This window comes from Prionailurus viverrinus, chromosome D1 (genome assembly GCF_022837055.1).
Source record: "Prionailurus viverrinus isolate Anna chromosome D1, UM_Priviv_1.0, whole genome shotgun sequence".
In the NCBI taxonomy this organism is placed as follows: Eukaryota; Metazoa; Chordata; class Mammalia; order Carnivora; family Felidae; genus Prionailurus; species Prionailurus viverrinus.
This window is the reverse complement of record NC_062570.1, coordinates 94,791,713-94,812,343: the sequence shown is the minus strand read 5'-3', so window position 1 is coordinate 94,812,343 and position 20,631 is coordinate 94,791,713. Positions and strand designations below refer to the sequence as shown.

Genomic DNA, 20,631 nt, shown 5'->3' with positions numbered 1-20,631 from the left:
GTTTTATTTTATTTTAAGTAAGCTTTAACTTTAGAATAGGTCTAGCTTTACAGAAAAATTGCAAAGATAATACAGAGTTTCCATAAGCTCCATTCAGTTTCCCTTATAGTTATCATCTTGTATTAGTATAGTACATTTGTTACAATCAATGAACCAATATTGAGACATCATTATTAACTGAAGTCACACGTTATTCATATTTCCTTACTTTGGGCCAAAAATGCTTTTTCTGTTCCAGCATACCATCCAGTATATTCCATTTACTTTTACATTTACTTGTATCTTCTCAGGCACTTCTTAGCTGTGACAGTTTCTCAGACTTCCCTTGTACTGGTAAGGTATTTTGTAAACTGTCTCAATTGGAATTTGTCTTATGTTTTCATCATGATTAAACTGGGGTTATATGTTTTTAGGAGGAAAGCCACAGAGATAAAGGGCCATTTTCATCACATCATATCGAAGGTATACTCTATCAAAATGGCTCAACTTTGAACCTTATTTTTTAAGTTGTGTATTTGGAATCACAGATTTCTGAAAATGCCAAAAAAATGCATTTTGATCTCATTCCATTAGACCCTGAAGTACCTCATTCATCTCAGTTTGTCCTAGAACCCTAAATTTGTTTGGGAAATGGATCATCAATGGACTATCTCTGAATTATACTATAGAAAGTACACATCTGAGAATATATTATTTATTCAGCTAATATTCATGAATGTTTCATTCAACGGAAACATTAAAAAAATGAATATTCTATGAACTTTCTATTCATAAGTTTAAGTGTTTTGACAATTCCTTTCTTTCTTTCTGTCTGTCTGTCTTCCCTCCTTTCTTCTTATAGCTGAGGAATAAAGAAGGAATTGTACCTGGACAATGGCTGGCAGATTTTCCCATGTAACATCAAGCAATAAACACCTATAAAACCATGATTATGGAGAGTATCTATAGTGAGTTTCCCAGACAGAGTAAAATCCACTTTGTGCAGGTTGTATTCATCCAGGTCAACAGCCTAGGTGGGTCTCCTTGGGAAATTGCTGAGTCTGGGGAGATATCTTGAATGCTAATCATGTTGCCATTTGGCCATACAGTGAATGCAACTATATCCTTTATCAGTTTAGCAAATATGTATTTTCACAAATACAATCATTTGAATGTTATCCAAGAGCACAAAACCCCATAATATTTTATGCGTATTTGCCAATCATTTAGAAGACATGGTATTTTTTACTCAAGACACTTTTCTCAGTTTGTCACAACTTTTCAGAATTTCATAGGTTTTCCTTGTTCTTTTGTAGCCTCTGACTGTCTGTTGTCATCATTAAAATACTCTGTGCCCACTGTTTGAACTTGGAATTATTTAAAAAAAAAACAAACTCAAAATAATTAAAACAATAGTTGTTAAAACCCTACCATATGCTAGGCAAAATGGTAGGCTGTCAGATAACAAAAATAAGAAAGAACAAGCAGTGAATTTTATAAAAGTGTGAAAGAAGACCATGGTGTACCTCAGGAATGATAAGAAGTTTAATTAGATTGAAATGCAATGTACAGAGAAGGAAAGGTAAAAGATAAAATTGTAAACTTAATATCAGGTTAGATCGTAAAAGGCCTTGTTCATCTCCCAAATGTCATGAACTTTATTTTAAGCACCAGTGTGCTAAGATTGAATCTCAACTTTTTTTTTTTTTGAAGACTTCACTGGTGGCTGTATGCAGAAGAAATAAATAAAAGGTAAATGACCTACTCTGGGATAGATGAAAATCTATTTGAGAAGGCAAGAGTCATGAACATGAAGAAAGGAATAATCAAAAATGGAGGATGGTCAAGTGGAAAATCCTGGTCTAGAAAATATATGATCTGTATCTACTGGTATTCCATTAATCCATTTTCCTCATTTTTCCAGGTTGTCTTGTGAAAACATAAACCCAATAATTTCAACCTCTGCATTTCATGGCTCCTGAAAGTCTTCACAGATTTTCTAGTGCTTACAAAAAAATTAACTTTCCTTAAAAGTCTGAAACATCTCTATCCCATATTTATAATCACAGTGAAAGTAAATATTGCTGTATGGGACCTACAACAGCCAGTGTGGTTGAAATGGAAAGTGTATTTTCCCAAATAAAAAACTAATAAACCTCCTTGACCCTATTTTATCTTCCAATATGACCATTTTCCCACTTTCTGTTACAGAACAATTCCTCAGAAGAGTTTCTACTCATTGTATGTAGTTTTCCTCTTCTCACTCTTCATTGAATCCTCTTCAGCCAGGCCATCGACAAACTCAGTCATCATTTGTACATAAACAAACACATGGACAAAAGTCGATCATCATTTGTACCTGACAGGTCACCAGCAATTAGGATGTGGTGCCCATTCTTTCCTCCATGACACAATTTCTTCCCTTGATTTTTAGAGTACTACAGTTGAATAGTTTCTTATTTTATTGATAGTAGTTTTCTCAGTCTTGTTTGCTGTCTCCTCTTCCTCTCTCTGAGCTAATGTGGGATTGCCCAAAGACAGCCTTTAAACCTCTCCTGAATTCCATCTGTACTCCCTTGTGATGTCATCCAAACCCATCCCCTAAATACTACCTGTATACTTATCACTCCAAGGTTTATACTCTGAGCCCAGAAATGACCTCTAAACTCTTGGATCATATATCTAACTCAAAATTCAATATATTTACTTGTATTTCTAATAGAAATCTCAAACTTAAAAATGAGCTTCTGATCTCTCAACTCAAAACATTCTCTTCTTTCAGTCTTATTAACTACAGAATCATCCCCTCAGTTACATGGCCCTCAAACTCTGGGGGTATACTTAACTCTTGTCTCTTATACTATTATGCCACACCTTCAGTCAATTAGCAAAGTTAGCTGACTTTACTTTTAAAACATATCCAGAATCTGACCAATTTAATCATGCCCCTTGTTATCAGTTTGGACAAACCCATCATCATCTTTTCAAATTATTGTTATTGACTTGTAACTGATCTCTATGTTTGATTCTTTGCCCTATTTAATCTTGTAAACATAACAGCTGGAATGATCCTATTAAAAGTAAGATGAAGTTATGTTTGCAGAGATAGTCCTTCCATGGCTTCTCCTTGCTCTAAGAGTAAAGATAAAGTGGTTATCACCTGTGAGGCCCTGCACCCTCTGGCCCTAAGCTGACTCTGATCTAATTTCTTGATTTTTCTTGTTCTTTGATTCTGCATCAGTCACACTGTTCCTCTTGCTGTGATTTTTTTTTTCTTTTTAAACTAGGCACTCTCTCAGTGTGGGAGTTCTTGGCACAAACAAAATTAGCTGCCAGGACCCAGTTAATTAACTGAAAGAAGGCTTCTATTCTGGTTGGTGTCTGAATAGTTATGGGTCTGGGAATGGGGTGCCTGTAAGCCTATGCCTTGTTCATAAAGTAGACCAATATAAAAGAGGGCACATAGATGGGCACAAAAAATTCCCATGAGCCTTTCCACTGCCTTGCTGTTGCATTCCCCGAATGAGGATAATATGTCTTAAGCTGACCAATCTGAAATTGATGATATACCAATATCTGTGCTTAATAATGATACAGGGACTGGGAAGTGCTGGTAGGTAGAAGTTATATTGTGTTTTGGAAAATACTGATTCTCTATCTTGCTCCAATCTTATAGAATAAGAATGTCTACATGATGGGGCTAATGAATCAGTGTTTTAAAGAAGCTAGAAGTTATTATATAATTTGGAAGCTTATTAAGGTGCAATCCTAGCTGCAAAAAAAAATTCCCTAGCGGTCTTTTAAAAAATGCTAATAGGCTTAGCCAGGAAATGTGCTTTAATAAGCAGCAGGGCTGAGAATCCATGGTCAAACAGAGTTAGAGATCAGTATTTATTGAATGAATAAAATGAGTGACTGATTAAAATGTGAACTATTATATATTCACACTCCTTGACAATTCAGATGAGTTCTTGTTCTACTTTTTACTGTCTTTAGCTCCTCACTGTGAAGGAAAGATTAAAAAATAAATCCCTCACTTCTACATCATGGCTAGGACAGTTCTCATGATCTCTTGCCCATAATTTCTGTCCTTGTTTTGCCTTTTCCTCCATATTAAAGCTAGAGCTATCTAAAAAGAATCCAGCCAATCATATTATGTGTGTATATAAAAATTTGTTGGTGCTTTCTTTCATTAGTCCAGAATTTTTTTTGTTGTAAGTGACAGAAACTGAACTCAAAACAGTTTAAATGCGGAAAAAAATGATTTATCAGCTAACTAAACACAACAGAGCTGAATCTAGGATTCCATAGGATTCTATTCATTTCCATTTTTCAGTCTAATTTCTCTCTTTGGCTTAATTCTCTGTCACATTTGGCAGGCACAATCTATCTCTGCTTAACACAGTGTTAGCCCCAGCAGTTCAAAGAGCTGGAGGCTGGCAGGAAGAGGTCCACTCAGGTCATATATCTTACGCATCAATCCATTCTCACTGTCAACTGAGTGCTCAGCTGGAACCACTCACAAGGGGATCTTCCTTCCCCTCCATATGGTTTGGGCTTCTCATAGCATGGCAGCTAGTCTCCAAGGGGGAGAAGTGAATGCTGCCTGTCCTCTGACAGCTTCAGGTAACACTGCTGCATTCTCTTACTCGAAGACCAGATTCACAAGTAGGGGAAGTAAACTCTCTTCTTCATATGAGGAGTATGTGAAGAATAACATGCACATTTAAGAGGCGGTGGTAGTGGGGTGGGGGGTCATATAGCTCTTCTTTGAATACCACCTTCTGCAGCATAAGTCCAGCTTAATTATTTCCATTTTCTCCTACATTGTCACAATGTCTGAATGACCCCAGGTGAACTTAATAATTTTCTTGTCTCTCTTCAAGAACAGTGTTTCTGATAGTGTGTTTTACAGATGTGTTGGGAAGCAAATGTGCCGTCTATGGAAAATGAAAAAAAAAAGAAATTTTCTTTTGACATATAAGTTTGTGAAGGATTAAACCACCAAACAAATTTTCTCACTGCAGGAATTTTTAGAGTTTGTCATACACTGATATGCATTGTAAACCTTCAAAATGACAGGAGTAAGGAAGTTGGGTAGAGGATGGGGAAGGTTACACAGTAGAGTGTTTCTTAACACATAGGACTTGGAATTCTTTATGTGGAGCAATTTTTTTAAACATTTTTTTAATGTTTATTCTTGAGAGAGAGAGAGCACGAGCAGGGGAGGGTCAGAGAGAGGGAGACACAGAATCTGAAGCAGGCTCCAGTCTCTGAGCTGTAAGCACAGAGCCAGATGTGGGGCTTGAACCCACAAAACCATGAGATCATGACCTGAACCGAAGTGGGACACTAACCAACTGAGCCCCCCAGGTGTCCTGGAGCAATTTCTCAGATGGATATTCCATAATATAAGCTTCAGAAAACTCTGCCTCAATATTTTTTACATACCTCTAATGGTTCACTTGTCAGACTTTACTGTAATTCTTTGATTGTCAATTCATACATTACATTGTGAATTCTTAAATCTTGAAAATTTTGTTGTCTTGTTATTTTATCTCCAGCTCTCCCAGGGTCTAGCACATCATAGACATTTATAAAACATTTCAGGAAGAAGAGATTTAGAAAAGAGAAAGAAAATGGAAGGCAGGGAGAATGAAAGCTTTAGAACTTTTCATTATGTAAGCCCAGCTTTGATATATGCAATCTGGCCATTTATGTCATGCCTGATTCAGCTGTTAGAATTCAGTTCTTCTGTGAAGATTCTTACAGGAGATTTATCATGATTTCAGATCGGCTAAAACCATGTTGCTGCTGCACATTTCTGTTATAGTAGGAAGACTGATACCCTGAATGATGTTCACATCCTAATATTGAGAACCTGCGATAGTTAGGTTACCTGGCAAAGAGAATTAAGTTTGCAGAAGGAATTAAGATTGCTAATCGGCTGACCTTAAAATAGACTACTTTGCATTACATGGATGGGCCCAATATAATCACAAGAAACCTTAAAATTGGAAGAGGGAGGCAGAAAAGAGAACCAGAGTAATGCAAGGTGACAATAATTCAGTCAGATGTTGCTAGCTTTGAAGATAGAGGAAGGAGGCAATGAGTCAAGGAATGTAGGTGATTTCTAGAAAAAGCTGGAAAAGACATGGGAATGGACTTTCCCCCTCAACCTTCCAGAAAGAACAGAGCTCTACTATACCTTAATGTAAACCTGAGACCCATTTTGGATTTCTGAACTCCAGAACTGTAAGATAATAATTATCTGTGTCGCTTTAAGTGCCTAAGTGTGTAGTAATTTGTTACAGCTGCCATGGATGATTGCCATATTTTCTAGTTGACTAGTAAATAAAAAGAAATTATATAGGAGCAAGAATAGTGCAGCCCTGGCTGCACTTAATTTATTTTAATAGATTTAGTTTTAATTACCTTGATGCAACTCTGCAGTGTGTTAGTAAATACACCATAGTCCATTTTGTAAAATTGACTAATCTATATTAATAGATGCTCTCAGTATGGTGTTTGGTCCTGGGCTAATTCCACTATAGCAAAATATGCATGAGTATTTGTAGAATATGGAAATGGTTATTCTTTAGGTTATATAGTTCTGAGAAACTTTGTATTTTGAGGACAATTTGCAGTTTACAGAGGCAAAACAGACAACATTTTGTAAGGGAGAAAACAAGATAAGCATTTCAAAATAGGAACATTTTAATAAAGTATAAATAATTCACCCAAAGGATGTTCAATTATTTAAACTCCCTTTCCTGTGATGTTCAGTAAGTCAGGAGTATTACATGCATTTTTGACTTACGATATTTTAAACTTACGATGAGTTTATTGGACATAACCCCAACATAAGTTGAGGAAGATCTGTACTCTTCTTTTCTTAGGTAGCATAATAAAGAACACATATACATCATTTATCACAGTTTAGATTCCTTTTGATGACAATAATAGAAGATGCAAATCAAACTAATTGTAAAAGATAAGGAAATATAGTCTCACCTATCTAAAACAGGATAAGAACTTTGAAGAAGCTTAATATAGTGAGTCAAATAAATGATTCCCAAAATGTTATATCCCCTTTCAACTCTGCTTCTGTTGTCTTCAACAAATGTTTTTATATGACAATGCCTATTAAAAATGTGTCTCAGGGAGCCTTGGTGGCTCTTGCTCAGGACATGATCTCATGTTTCATGAGTTCAAGCCCTACGTCCAGCTCTGTACTGACAGCACAGAGCTTGCTTAGGATTCTCTCTCTCCTCTCTCTGCTCTTCCCCTGCTTGCTTTCTCTCTCTCTCTCTCTCTCAGAAATAAACTTAAAAATGCATCTCAGTGATTGTTTTGATTATTGCACTAGGTTTATTTTTATTTTTGAATTGTTTTTATATTTACTAGATTGAGATGAAAAATATTATAGGTCTTCTCAATTCCATTCCTTTTCAGAAACAGAAAATAAATGGTTATAATGAAAAGTAAGATTTCCCTGAATATACACCTTCTAAAGTTGAAATATTATAAAGTTAACAATAGAGTTTTAATATTAAATCCTGCATTCTATTTTACCTCTCACAATTAATTTTCTCAAATCTTCAATTACTTTTGTGGGAGTAATTTCAATGTTTTCCTGTTTGTAAGCTTTATTTTTAATAATTGCCACTCATTAAATCTTAGGAAGCTGACAGTTTCTATTTTTGTTTCATTTCTTGAATAATTTGAATAAAGATTTTCAATTGATTTGGAACAGAATGCAACCAAAATTTGAAGATCTTGTTCAAAATTTGAAGATCTTGTTTTCAAAACAAGTCCAATACCACTGTGGAAATCTTAAGTTGCTTTTCAAAGTAATTCTTGAAATTTAAACCATTGCTAAAATCCAGCTGATGGTGGGCAGAAAAGAGAAAGCACAAACTCATACTGAAAAGTTTTTTTAATGCAACATCAACTTAATTATACACACACACAAACTGAGTCTTTTTTAATCTCTGTACATAAAGTAATTATACATTTTGACTATAATTATTTCAACACAATCATTAATTTGTGTGCTATAAGAAATTCCAAGTGTATTTCTGGTCAATAGTTATTTGTTGTTGTTGTTTATTTGTTTGTTTAATTTCAATAAGACCAATGATTTTACCATAATACTGTGCTCTAACAAATTAGTATTTCATATTTTTTATCATTGCAAAAACTAAATATTTTAGCTCTGATACTATTTTAATAGCATTTACACTGGTGTTATGTATTTAAAGAAAATGAATTTGTATAACTTTACTTGAATCCCATGAATTGGATGATAAAACTGAATCCATTTCTGGAATTAACTGATTTTCTACTGAAGCATCTGATAACATTGATATACTACTTGTATCATTTAACTGTGCAGTTCTGCTAATGGAATCAATGGTGCTAATGGAATCAGTAGATCTAAATGAAAAGTCATATTTTATGGTATATTATATTAATGTCTTTTCTGAAGCTGGACATATCTGTCATTTATGGCTCACTTTATTTTATTTTTCAAAATTAAAACATTTTTTTCAATGTTTATTTATTTTCGAGAGAGTGCGATCAGGGGAGGGGCAGAGAGAAAGGGAGACACAGAATCTGAAGCAGGCTCCAGGCTCCAAGCTGTCAGCACAGAGCTGGATGCTGACACCTAACCCATGAATGGTGAGATCATGACCTGAGGCAAAGTTGGACGCTTAACTGACTGAGCCACCCAGACGTCCCTATTTTTCAAAATTTTAATTTAAATTCTAATTAACATATAGTGTAATACTGGTTTCAGGAGTAGAGTTTAGTGATTCATCACTTTCATATAACACCCAGAGCTCAATACAACTGCCCTCCTTCATACCCATCACCCATTTAGCAAATTCCCCACCCACTGCCCCTTCATCAACCTTCAGTTTATTCTCTAGTTAAGAATCTCTTATGGTTTGCTTCCCTCTTCTCCGCCCTTCCTCTATGTTCATCTGTTTTGTTAAATTTTTGTGGTTTGTTTAAATGGCTAACACTTTTGAAATAAATACTGATGCTGTTTCTGCAGATTTATGTTCTCTAGCTTTCCTTTCCTGATAATAAATGGTAAGAAACATCAAGCCAATATTTTATTCAACTTAAACATTTACCAACTTTTGAGAAATAGAAATTCTGGAAATAATTTTTTAAATTTATTTATTTTGAGAGAGAGAGAATGTGAGCAGAGAAGGGGCAGAGAGAGAGGGAGAGAGAGAGAGAGAATTCCCAGCAGGCTCTGCACTGCCAGCTGCAGAGCCAGACGCAAGGCTTGGACTCATGAACCGTGTCATCTTAACCTGAGCTGAAACCAAGGATCAGTCACTTAACTGACTGAGCCACCCAGGTGCCCCTGGAAATAATTTTTTAATTGTCCAGCTATTGCTACCAAAAGAGTTTATTGCAATAATAAAATAAAATAAAATACCATCAAACAATAAATTAGTTAAGTATCTGTAGATTTACAACATTCAATAAATATAAAAAACACAGCAGGAATGGTAAGACTATTCTATTGATTAGACTATACAGTTATTGATTAGACTATTGATTAGACTATACAATTACTATTTTTTGCACATTTCTCAGGTACACATCAACCTACAATTTCACATTGACTTGACTAACTGAAGATCTCATGGATTCCATCAAAAGTCATGGCACTAATCCTGTCATAAATGGCTGTATTCAAGTGGCCAGTAGGGGGCAGCTGATCAAAGACTTCTCCCACTACAGCTCTCAACCTGAAAAGTGTAGCTGTTTGCTAGTTGTCCTATCATAATCATTCGATTTTACCAGAAAATATTATGCATTCTTCTCTTGCAAGGGACATGTTATATTATCTGGAAAAGGAGAGAGGAAAAAGGCTGGTAATCTGATAGCCATGTGTTAAAGTTAGAACAGCGTTCAGTGCACATGAGTGTTATCCATTATTGTACAAGATCATGGCAGGAACTGGAAGCAAAATTTTAATGCAACTATTATTAATAATGCATTACCAAAAAATGAAAAACCTAAGACAAATGTTGAACTGAACAGGACTTGAGACAATATGCATATATTTCAGACAAACTTGGGTAAATATTCACCTATATATTATGTTTGTTGTGATTATCAATTTAAACTATGTAAACAAATTGTAAAGGTTGAAAAAATAAAACACAAAACACTAAACCTCACATTTATGTTAACGATGCCTACTTTTACTATTTCTACTGTGCTAACATGGTTCAGATTTCAAATTTCCAGATCAGTCTGAAGCAGGTATAAAGGCAAAAGCATATCAGTGAGTCTTGTGGAATGGAATCAAATCTGACTCTGCCAACCCTTTGCTCTGTGACCACTGTCACAGAAACTGTTTCTCTGAAATGCAGCAATATGGGGATGATAGTGCTGCCATTAAAGAGGTTTCATAAGAATAGCATAAGTGAGGGGTGCCTGGGTGGCTCAGTCGGTTAAGCATCCGACTTTGGCTCATGATCTCACGGTCCGTGAGTTTGAGCTCCGCGTCAGGCTCTGTGCTGACAGCTCAGAGCCTGGAGCCTGTTTCAGATTCTGTGCCTCCCTCTCTCTCTGATCCTCTCCCGTTCATGCTGTCTCTCTCTGTCTCAAAAATAAATAATAAATAAATATTTAGAATAGCATAAGTGAATGATAATGAAATTTTAATATTATTGTATTAGTTTAATAATTTATTTTTCCTCTGTATGCCCATCTTCCTTCACTTTTATGTCAAGCGTGTGATGCTACCCATCCAACTGCATTAGAAAGACTAAAAATCCCCACGTGAGGCTCCGTGCTGACAGTGTAGAGCCTGCTTAGAATTCTCTCTCCTTCTCTCTGCCCATGCCCCACTCAGTCACTCCGTCTCCCTATCAAAATAAATAAACTTAAAAAACTTTAAAAAAAGAAGAAAGACTAAATTGGAGGTAGTGGCTACCTATATGAAATCTCTCTTCTCTAATTTTTCCTGGAATGGGAACCTACATAAGTGCTGGCAAAAGTATCTATAATCAGTCTATACTGAACATAACAGTTGGTAGATTTGTGGAAGAAATGACACTGTTTAAAGGTCTAATGGTACATTTTGGATTCTGGGACTCCCAGTGTAGTCTCAGCAATGTCTGGGACTCTTTTTTTTTTTTTTTTCAATTGTGGGCATGAAGAATTAGGAGGCCAGTTTAGGGAAGGAAAATTGTGTATGTCAAAATGTCATAGTTTTTTTTTAAGACACTAGGATTCAAAAAAGCGCAAAGTAACAGTTCCTTTGTGTTTCTCCAGAGATTGACTTTTGTTGAATCTAAATACCTTGTAACACGTAAAACAAGTGAATTACCAGATATAGAAAGATTTCGCAAGAATCATTAAATAAAATAAAATAACTTGATGCAAAAGCAAGGGTTATAAATGTGTCATTTATGGAAGAACCCTGAAATGTTATTACATATGTGAAAAATTTCTCAACCCTGCTGATCTAGGAATGGCAAACATGAGACAAACAAAAATGAAATACACAAATATGACATACCATTTCACGCTCATCAGAGAAGCAAAAATAAAGTTTAACAGTAGCAAGTGTTGGCAAAGATGTGGGGAAATGGAATCACAAAGTGATGTTAACACATTGGAAAGCTATTTGACAATGCTTAGTAAAATTGATAATGTGCAAACCCTATGAGTAAGATTTGTATTTCTGGGCTTATATCCCATAGAAATTCTCTGACATGTATAATAGAATATCTGTGCAAGAATATTTGCGGCAACATTGTTAATAATAGTAAAACACTAAAACTTACCAAAATCTGATACTGAAAGGATGAAAAAATGAAACAGGATACATTGCACAATTCAATACTTGACATTCATTAAAAGGAATGAATTAGGCTTTATAACGTATGTCATCTCAACAACAAGTTTTGAGAGAAATAGCAATTTGAAGAATGATGCATCAAATAAGTATATCTGCCAAGTTAAAACCATATATAACACTATAAACTAACTCACGTAAGTGGGTGTTGCCTATCTATATATCAGTATATATCTATCAGGAATCTTTATGCAGTCATAAATCTATCCATCTTTCTATCAGTCAGTCCACAGATATATCCATCTGTATTTTTTAACAAACTAGAATTATACCCATCAAATTTGTAAACATAGTTGCCCGGGGATGAGAAGGAAGTTGCCTGGAATGGGATGAAACAATAAAGGAAAACACACTTTAACTTTATCCATAATATATATATATTTGCAGTTAGAAAAATAGACACAGCAAATTTCACAAAAATAACTAGTGTCTATTTTAGGTGCACATACAATTATAAGTTACACCATTCTTCTTTTTATTTTAATCTTCTTTCTTATTTTCTAAAAACAATGCTTTAAATGAAAGAAATCAATATATACAATGCTGGAATTTTAGCCCTTGAAATCTGAATATATTTTTATTGACTAGAGATGGCAAACATGGTCATGTGTTTGCAACATCTGCAATGAGCTAATGGAGCAACTCATAAGGGAATGGAATTTGGCATTTGTCCAGAGGACCCAGATCTACACAAATCTTGTCCTGTTAATTCTGTCTGCAGTGAGAGAAGTGGCTCTAAGAAATAAAGTAATTATGGCAGATCAGAGGTAGAGGAGAACTCAAGAAACCATCCAGGATGATCCTGTCATTTGAGTGATGAAGAAACTGAGGTCCAGGCAACAGAAGGAACTTGGAAAAAATGACATTGGCAATCAGTTCTCCGGACTTCCAGGTAAGCACACCACACAGAATTATAGGTGTTGTCTTCTGGGGACCCAAATTACTTGTTCCTATTCCAGTGACTTTTGCTTCTGGGCAAAAGCAATGAAGTCAGTATCAATACTAATTAACCATTTCTGTATTCTGCCCTGAGCCAAATAGCCAGGGTGCGGACATCAGCAAGGATCTACCTCAAGGTCTGAGCTTCTATCAGCTGCCAGTTCAGCTCATGGGAGCCCTCCCCCAGCTCTGCCCCCAGTCCCTACATCCCCATGCTAGCTGTGTCTCTTATGGCTTTGGCTTCACTCTCATTGATTTTGGGAAAGCTCGAAGGGCAAAGTTTCTTCTTGAGAGATGCAATGTTGCAGGGCTTGGGAGGCTTGGAATGGGCTTATTAATAAAGGCTGGTATTAATTAAGAGAAGGTCAAGGGGGTTTAAACACCTATTGCTCTGGAAGGACAACTTGGCATGAAGTGAGTGACTGTTATTGATTGAGCATTTTGATTGCCTGCTTGGATAGTCAATCAATAGTAAAGAGTCAGATTCTTCAAAATATTAAACAGATGAAGACAAGGATTTTAGCTTGGGGCTTGAATTCCTAATGTTTTGGTAAAAAGTTAGGAAGAAAGCTCTTTGCATCCAGGTGAATTACAGGAGAGTAAGTGGAGGCGGAGTGATGGATTATTGAACTACTTGAAAAGCAATAGTTGCTGCCTGTGGCTTTTGTAATTCACTCTGTGAACATGTGTCCTGAGGCTTGTGGTAAGAGTACATCAGATGTAATGGGTACTTTTTCAGCATCAGAATGTAAGGGAGATTTTTCTTCCAATTAAGGATAGGAAAGCAGCTCCTTAATGAGGAATCTATTTCAAACGTTAAAGGAAGGTAGCAACAATTTATCGTTCTCATTTTATAACTGAAAATAGCCCAACAATCCTAAAAATAGTGCTTCTAAGCTCTAAAAGAGAGGCTTTGTCAGGACTGAAGGATTGCGCCATTTCTACCTCCGGAGGTGAGAGTTTGCATTTATATGGTGCTTAGTAGGGACTAGGCAATGTTGACTCATTTATTTCTCACAATAAACCTCTGAGGCAGGTACTAATACATCTTCATTTTATAGATGAGGAAAATATCATATAAAGATTATTTCGCCTAATGTCACTCAGCTGTCAATAGCAGAATTATGGTTTGAATTGAGGAAGTCTGTATTCCTAACCACTCAGCTAGTAATTTTTAAATTTTAACTCACATGGGAATCACCCTGAGGCCTTGTTAAAACGTAAAATACTGGACTTCATTTCCAGATTTAGTAGGTCTGGGGCGGGACCCAAGAATTGAATTTCCAACAAGATCCAAGTTAATGCCAATACTGATAGTTTAAGATTTAGGCTTTGAGGACCACTGCACTAGACTCTGTGTGCCATTTCTTTGCTCCCTAAGCTTCTACAAGTATTCACCCTGCAAATAGTACACATGACTCTCAGCAGTTCCTTTCAGGTGTGGGGTCAAAATTAAATCACCCAAACAGGGGCACCTGGGTGGCTCAGTGGGTTAAGTTTCTGACTTTGGCCCAGGGCATGATCTCACAGTTCGTGGGTTCGAGCTCTACATTGGGCTCTGTGCTGACAGCTCAGAGCCTGGAGCCTGCTTTGGATTCTGTGTCTCCCTCTCTTTCTGCCCCTCCCCTGCTCGTGCTCTGTCTCTTTCCCTCTCTTTCAAAAATAAATAAATGTCCAAAAAAAAATAAATCACCCAAACATAGCACCATGGATTTTGAAAACATTTTGATCAGTAAAATAGATCAAAAAGAAATACAAAAGCATCAATCAAAGGGTAAGTGTACCAGGTATACTATTATACTTGAGGTCTAGAAATGACATGTGTTGTGACTAAGGCTTATCATTTGTGAATTGAACATAGCCATGAACATAGCTGGGTGTCATTTTCTATTATTTGATGGTAATTGCCCTATACTCAATTATTTGCAGATGGCCCATAATGTGTATTTTTATACCCTTGGGCTGCTTCCTTTTTTTTTTTTTATTTTTTTTTAATGTTTATTTTTGACAGAGAGAGAGAGAGAGACAGAGAATGAACAGGGGAGGGGCAGAGAGAGAGGGAGACACAGAATCTGAAGCAGGCTCCAGGCTCTGAGCTGTCAGCCCAGAGCCTGACACGGGGCTCGAACTCACAGACCCTGAGATCATGACCTGAGCCGAAGTCAGACGCTCAACCGACAGAGCCACCCAGGCACCTCGTTTGGGCTGCTTCCTTTGACTGAAATGCTCCTTCACTGCTTAATGACAGACATCCTATTTACACTTCAAGACCCCACTAACCTTCTGTTGTGAAGTGTAAAGTTTCTCATGAATGAGAAACTTTCAGGTTGAAAATGACCTGAAGTGATAACTGTTCTCTAGATCAGTTTGTGGCCAAAAAAGAAAAAAAAAAAATAGATGAACAAGTGAGTAACTTGAGATCATCCCTTAGTTTTCTTATTCATCCCTCTTGGCTGCCATATCAAGATGTCCCTATCTTAATCATTGCATTTTTCCTGTTTACTCGCTTCTCTTTGGCCTTGGGTATTGAGTGCCTCCAGTTCAGACACCAGAAGAATGTAAAGAATATGTGGCTGAGGACTTTGTTTAACTTTGTCCATTGTGAGGTTCCAGGAAACAGCCGCATCAGCTCATCCAACAACTCTAAATTTCCATGAACTTCTCTAGAAAGTTCAACTAATGATGGGAGGTCTCAATTACCTTTGAAGTTCAAAAACCTTCAAATGTCTGGCAAAATCAAAGCTATTGAAATGCATAGAACCTCCTAATAGAGCCTGCTTTATCCTTGAATCTTCCATGGCCCCATTTTTGTGGCCTTACAGAAACACTACCTAGCTTTGGAAGTTGATATCAAAAGAACATGAAGATGACTCCTAAACCTTCTGCAAAAGAATGAAGGTTGACAATGTTGCTGTTTGACTCTGATTCAGACAATGGTCAGAGAGAAGTGACTGGCTTGAGATTGTAGGGAAGAAAGGCATTTCCCCTTTTCTCTTTTAGGTTCTTTCGTTTAATAAGCAAATTGACATAAGACAGATTAACAGGGATAAAAAATAACAAATTTAATTTTGCTCATGTGGGAGCCCCAGAAATATGAGGCTTTCCACTAATCAGGCAATTGAGACTTATATGCCATCCTGAGCTACGGAGAAGGGATAGGGGTCTGGGACTTCAAAGGGAGAGAGACAATTTATAGGAGGATGAGAGGAGCAAATGTCTGCCAAACAAATATTTACCATGTCATACAAATAAATTATTCCAGGTAAAAGCCCTCTTCCTGGTACAAGCCTCTTATCTAAATTATTTTAGATAGTTAAGGGAGAAGTAATAAGCTCTTCTTAAGTCTGTTGAGTATTGGTTGTCTTCTTCTCAAAATAATACACATGCCAAAGTAGCAATTTTGAGGTGGCCTGCCCTGCACCTCATCCGAATCTACCACTCTCCTTCTTCCTAAGGTGCATATGCTGCTTTGGATTTGATAGACATTAAGGTCAAAATCGGAAGGAAATTAGCCACTTCCACATCCCCTGGATGGAAGCCAGGCTTCCTTGTGTTCTGCAAGTAATTAGAAAGTTGGTAATAGACTATCCTGGAATTCAGAGGCAGGAGACTTCATAGAAGGAGGTCTTGTCCTGTTAAGTATCAACCATGGCAAACCTCAAATGTTGGTTTTACAGATAAGGACATCTGAGGCTGAGATGTGGTTGAGAAAGCAGAGAAGTCCCAGAGCTAGGATTCCAAGTTAAGTACTTCAGATTCCAGACTCTATACATGCAGTTTCCATTTGAAAAAACAAAACAGAACAGAACAAAACAATAACATTAAAACAACAACAACAACACCCATACAGCACAAACAGTGCAGATTGTCCTGAAACACTGCATGAATCTCAGAGCATTACCTAGACTTTTAAAGATGACGCTTTTACTGAGATGATTTTTTTTTGCAAAATTGTGTGATCTCCAGGGACTTCTTTCTTAAACGCTTGCTAATCCATTAAGAAATGTGCATCTCTGAAATCTTTTTGGCCTTACAGACATTTATTGTGTGACTTCTAGAAGTCCTACACTGTGGAGAATTTAGAAGGAGGTAAAGTAGTGAAAATAACAGGAGCTATGGGGCCATACAAACCTGTTTCAGTCTTCCACCTGCCTCTTCAAACAGCTTTGTGCAAAATACTTTCTCTCTCTGATCATTAGTTTCCCCTATTGATATTGTGATGTTGAAATAAGATAATATATATGAAGTATTTCACAGATCCTAAAAAAAATGTGAATTCTAGTTTATAAGGGCAACTGCTATTATTATTCCTAATGGAAAAAGAGAAGCCTCTTTCACATTAGGCATTTTGTTTGAAGATGTAACTAGAGTATTGATAGAGGAGGAAGTGAGCAACTTCTTTAGGCCAGTTCCCTAGAGGGTGCAATTACTGAGAACAGTTAAGCAGAGTTTTTACCGCAATGGCCAGAGAGCTCTGACTCACAGCTGTTCACTATCTCAGACATGGATTCCACTGACAGGCTTTAGAGAGAGAAGGATTACCTGACAGAGTCTCCACCAGGGACTAGGTTATCAAAAGCTGCAGCTTTTGCAATAATGCTATTAAAACCTTGAGCCACAGCTCTCTCTGGCCTGTGCTGGGCTCAGACCGTTGGCTTTATTTGCTTCTCACAAATCATGAGACCCTGCATGTTTGGGCCACCATTAGCATTCTTAGTGAGCCGAGAAACTTTAACATTCCAGTCATGGGAAAAATAATCACTAGAACTTGGTTTCTAAATACAAGTCCCAGGAGTTGAGTACCTACAGTGTGCTACCCATGACATATCACACTTGACTTTTGGAATTTTCTATCCCCTTAAGGCTCTAGTGCAAAGTTGATTTATTGTTTATGGCTTTATTGTTTTCTTATTGTTTATTATTGTTCATGGCTCCCCATTATGGCTCCCCATGTCATGGCTCCTTTCACTTGGTGAAAACATAGCCTACCACTAAAGAAGTGAAGAGGCCCAGATACTCCTTTTTTTCCATCACCTCAAGGTACAGTACAGGCATATGAGCTAGGCTTGGCCAATTGGATATTTCTGTCACTTTGAAGTGGAGCCAGTGGTACAATAAAACATGTTCAGTGCTAGCAGCAAAGATGCATCCAGCATCTGTGGTGCCTGTGGCATCTGGACTGGTGGTATCTCCCGCTATTAACCATGTTGTTCCTATTCTGATGTGACTATAACTGTAGTACTAATCCCTTTAGCTTCCTTGACGTTCCGCCTATTTTGACTCTCTAACAACTGAAGTGCTTTCCTTCATTCCTGACCATTCTTCATTTTATGAACTATCCATTATGCTTTCAATACATTATCTTTCTACCCACACAAAGCAGATTTGTTCTCATTATTTACAATCAAGATTGATACAAATATAGTAATATTGAAATAAGTAATCCCAAATTTAAAAAAAAAGAGAAAAGAATGTTATGAAGGAAAATTAAAGGATGCTACCAAGGATATAAGCCTGACAAATGAAATACATAGGTGCTTTGTCTTCTTTTAACTATAGATTCTGCATTTTCAACAAAAATATCTCACAGGTTCATGGAATTGATAGAGCAAAAGAAAAAGGTCATCTTGTCCAAACAGCCCATTTTAAGGAAGGGTGTTCTGCCCTGGAGAGGGTGACTATAGCAAATCTATGGCAAAGCCAACTCTAGAAAATACAAAACTCCTTTTCCCTAACTATGTGCTCCTTCTGATGCAAACCTAGTTTCTTAAATTTGAGAGTGAAGAGATACATTTTAATAGAATGAAAGGTTGATGTGGAATGGAGCATTTTTTTCTGACCTTATAAAACCCAGCCCCATTCCAGGGTAATGGGATGAACATTGAGATTATAAATAGAAACAGTCTGGAAAGTTTGGACTTTAGAGTATAGGCAGTGGTGATTCATGAGGGAACAGGTGAATGAATAATCTCTTAATAGTGTTATTCCACTTCACATTTATATGATACCTTACAGCCTATTAACAATAGTACTAGGAGGAACAAAACATTGCTTAACTGCCTCCATTTCCCCTTTCTGACTCTCCAGTAGAGTTTGTGAGCCCCTCTTCTGTTCCAGGGCCATGCCATGCACCTAAGAGAACGTACTGCAGTGTGTTGTACTCTTCCAGTTACTGCAGGGCCAGCTATGAGCTCCTTGAATCCACAGTTCTTCTCCCCTTGTTTCAGACCCCACTGATGATCTCCAAACTAATATTCTACCGTCACGTGAGAGGCATGTGTTAGCTATGTACTCAGCAAATGAATACAGGATGAGTGAATGTTAGGGGACAGATGGTCAGTTAAGTTGACACATAAAACTAATCATCATAGCCATGATCAGCAAACATGCACGTTTCTGATCATAGTGATAACATCTGGCTATCTCTCAATCCTGATTTTTTCTTCTTTTATGTGCTCCCTTCCAAACTTCAGGTCTGTTCCCATTGTCCTAAGTATCTAAGATCATGCGCCTTTGTATGCCCGTCTTCTGCCCCTTCCCAGCCCAGTCAACCTTCATTAGCTTTCCTTGGCATAATTAATTCTTCATTTTCTTTTTCAATCTATTGTTAAGGCGTCTGCTCTATATCTTTCTTCCTGTAGGGATTTCCTTTGTCTTTTTCAATAGACTTTCTAGGTGTTTTATCAGAAACACCTGCCTCATGCTAATCAAATCTGTGGACTTCCAAAGCTATTGTTTTTATAGGGCTTTTGACAGCCTATATTAAAAATCAAACGCTGAATCTATTTCCCTTTGCATTACTGATGTAATGATCTAATTCTCCTTGACTTTTATCATAGTGTCTAGTATATAAATAAATATCTAACAAACGTGAGCTGTAATAAACTCTTACTATCATTATTATTACTAGTATTTCTAGCATTACTGATGAAGGAGGATGTGGCAAGTATTTAAGAATAGAGGAAAAACACAAACTCAGATGTATTGGTTCTAAAGTCTGGCAGTCATTCAAAGAGAAAGAGCTTGTTTTGAAAGGATTAATTTGTCCCAGGGATGCTACATGGACAAGAGGAAATAAAGAATGTAAGAAGCATCTTCATATGGTACCTGACATTATAGCAGGATTCTTGCGCAGAGAAACAGGACACTGAGGCTTTTCTGTCCAGGAAGCAACTTTATTCGTTATGCCAGGAAGGGCTCAGTGGGTCCATACCTGAAAAACTGAGTCCCAAGTGCAGCTGGGTGTGGCCTGTTGCACAGTTTTTTCTCCTTTGTCTCCCATATATAGTAACATACAGTCTGAATGGGTGGTCTATGTTACAGAGTCGCGAGGAATGTTGTGCATATCCACATAGCCAGGTTGCCTTCCCTCGTCTTGAGGTTTTCACCACATTCCTTAAGGAGGGGATCTACCACAATATAACAGATGCTCTGTAAATGTGGAATGAATAAATGACTATGTGCTAATGAAAGAGAAATACTAAAATAATGTCCAATGGGGATATATGTGAGATATGAGAATAGTCTGAATATTTTAGACTAGCATGACAGAAAAGTCAAGTTTCACTTACAGATTATCATAGAGTTACATGCACACACACACATACACACACACACACACACACACAAATGGCTTTAGCACAATAGCTCTTACTCTCAAAAATATGTGAACAAAAAATGAAGAATGAGAAATTGGAACTACTGAAAGATAGGAGAAAAAAATAACAGGAAAGAAGGAAAGGAGGATGGTAGAAGGAAAGAACTAGAGGAAACGATGTGATTAAACGGTTGCCTAGCAAACTCACAAAAACAAA

At 36.9% G+C, this 20,631-nt stretch overlaps 1 long non-coding RNA gene across 1 annotated transcript in view; it reads left to right on the top strand.

Moving 5' to 3' along the window:
• LOC125147045 (uncharacterized) overlaps positions 1 to 12,757 on the top strand; it is a 963,150-nt gene extending 950,393 nt beyond the window's left edge. Inside the window, exon 8 of the long non-coding RNA XR_007144977.1 lies at positions 12,600 to 12,757. This is a non-coding gene — a long non-coding RNA (uncharacterized LOC125147045). The remainder of the gene's footprint in view (positions 1 to 12,599) is intronic.
• The last annotated feature ends 7,874 nt before the right edge of the window (positions 12,758 to 20,631 follow it).